We start from the raw sequence: 2,500 nt of genomic DNA, 5'->3' as shown, positions 1-2,500 counted from the left end.
TTAAAGAGCATTTGAGATTTTACAGGTTTGCTACCAGTAGCCGTTAAAGTGTCTGAAATGGGGACACTTTTTTCAAACGGTCACAAAATCTTCTCTACTTCGAGTTTTTAGCTGAATTTTTTTGTGCATGCCAACAAAAATAGAAGGATCATGCCTACAAAATTTGGGGCCAAAAATCCTTATAAAAAAATTTTAAAAAATCCCGAACCGCAAAAAGTTTCGAAAATCGTGAAAAATAGAAAACGAGTCATCTTCCAACGAAACTTCACGTGAAGGCTTAGGGGACCATTGTATGAATTTACAAGCCATAAAAATGGCATTGGCACGGCAGAAATTTGAAGATGTGCCTAAACCCACCAGGGCCCAACGTGTGCCGATGGTGCTCGAGGCAACCGCCCGCACCAGGGCCCAGCGTGTGCCGATGGTGCTCGAGGCAAGCGCCCGCACCAGGGCCCAGCGTGTGCCGATGGTGGTCGAGGCAACCGCCCGCACCAGGGCCGATAGTGTGCCGATGGTGCTCGAGGCAACCTGTCGCACCAGGGCCCAGCGTGTGCCGATGGTGATCGAGGCAACCTGCCGCACCAGGGCCCAGCGTGTGCCGATGGTGGTCGAGGCAAGTTCCCGCACCAGCGCCCAGCGTGTGCCGATGGTGCTCGAGGCAACCGACCGCACCAGGGCCCAGCGTGTGCCGATGGTGCTCGAGGCAACCTGCCGCACCAGGGCCCAGCGTCTGCCGATGGTGCTCGAGGCAACCTGCCGCACCAGGGCCCAGCGTCTGCCGATGGTGCTCGAGGCAAGCGCCCGCACCAGGGCCCAGCGTGTGCCGATGGTGGTCGAGGCAAGCGCCCGCACCAGGGCCCAGCGTGTGCCGATGGTGGTCGAGGCAACCGCCCGCACCAGGGCCCAGCGTGTGCCGATGGTGCTCGAGGCAACCTGCCGCACCAGGGCCCAGCGTGTGCCGATGGTGCTCGAGGCAACCGACCGCACCAGGGCCGAGCGTGTGCCGATGGTGCTCGAGGCAAGCGCCCGCACCAGGGCCCAGCGTGTGCCGATGGTGGTCGAGGCAACCTGCCGCACCAGCGCCCAGCGTGTGCCGATGGTGCTCGAGGCAACCGACCGCACCAGGGCCCAGCGTGTGCCGATGGTGGTCGAGGCAAGCGCCCGCACCAGGGCCCAGCGTGTGCCGATGGTGGTCGAGGCAACCGCCCGCACCAGGGCCCAGCGTGTGCCGATGGTGGTCGAGGCAACCTGCCGCACCAGGGCGGAGCGTGTGCCGATGGTGGTCGAGGCAAGCGCCCGCACCAGGGCCCAGCGTGTGCCGATGGTGATCGAGGCAACCGACCGCACCAGGGCCCAGCGTGTGCCGATGGTGCTCGAGGCAACCTGCCGCACCAGGGCCCAGCGTGTGCCGATGGTCGTCGAGGGAACCTGCCGCACCAGGGCCCAGCGTGTGCCGATGGTGGTCGAGGCAAACGCTCGCACCAGGGCCCAGCGTGTGCCGATGGTGCTCGAGGCAACCGACCGCACCAGGGCCCAGCGTGTGCCGATGGTGCTGGAGGCAACCTGCCGCACCAGGGCCCAGCGTGTGCCGATGGTGGTCGAGGCAAGCGCCCGCACCAGGGCCCAGCGTGTGCCGATGGTGCTCGAGGCAACCGACCGCACCAGGGCCCAGCGTGTGCCGATGGTGGTCGAGGCAAGCGGCCGCACCAGGGCCCAGCGTGTGCCGATGGTGGTCGAGGCAAGCGCCCGCACAAGGGCCCAGCGTGTGCCGATGGTGGTCGAGGCAAGCGCCCGCACCAGGGCCCAACGTGTGCCGATGGTGCTGGGGGCAACCGCCCGCACCAGGGCCCAGCGTGTGCCGATGGTGGTCGAGGCAAGCGCCCGCACCAGTGCCCAGCGTGTGCCGATGGTGGTCGAGGCAAGCGCCCGCACCAGGGCCCAGCTTTTGCCGATGGTGATCGAGGCAACCGGCCGCTCCAGGGCCCAGCGTGTGCCGATGGTTATCGGGGCAACCGGCCGCACCAGGGCCCAGGGTCTGCCGATGGTGCTCGAGGCAACCGCCCGCACCAAGGCTCAGCATGTGCCGCTGGTGATCGAGGCAACAACCCACACCAGGGCCCAGCTTGTGCCGATGGCGGTCGAGGCAAGTGCCCGTACGGAAGGGCAGCCTATGCCGATGATGGTCGATGCATGTGCCATCACCATGCGTCATCATGTGCCATTGATGGTCGAGGCCTTGGCCGAAGTTCGATTTTGAGCCACGGTGCCCATGCTTGGCTCCAGCATGTGCTGGTGCCGCATTTTTTTCACTCGGGACAGCATCGCCGGAGCATCGCCGGAGTACCGCCGGAGAACCTGACCGGCGGCATTGGGGTTCCGGCGATTGGGAGGGGGGCCGGGGGGGGTGTGCGCACATGACGTGCGATGGGTGCTGGTGCTTGGCCCTTGTGTTGGCCCCCTATCCCTCATCAAACCTCTGAGAACTCACACCCCCTTAAAG

The sequence above is a fragment of the Durio zibethinus genome, unplaced genomic scaffold (assembly GCF_047325235.1).
Source record: "Durio zibethinus cultivar Kanyao isolate XHJ-2024 unplaced genomic scaffold, ASM4732523v1 HiC_scaffold_52, whole genome shotgun sequence".
In the NCBI taxonomy this organism is placed as follows: domain Eukaryota; kingdom Viridiplantae; phylum Streptophyta; class Magnoliopsida; order Malvales; family Malvaceae; genus Durio; species Durio zibethinus.
This window is presented reverse-complemented; position numbering follows the sequence as displayed.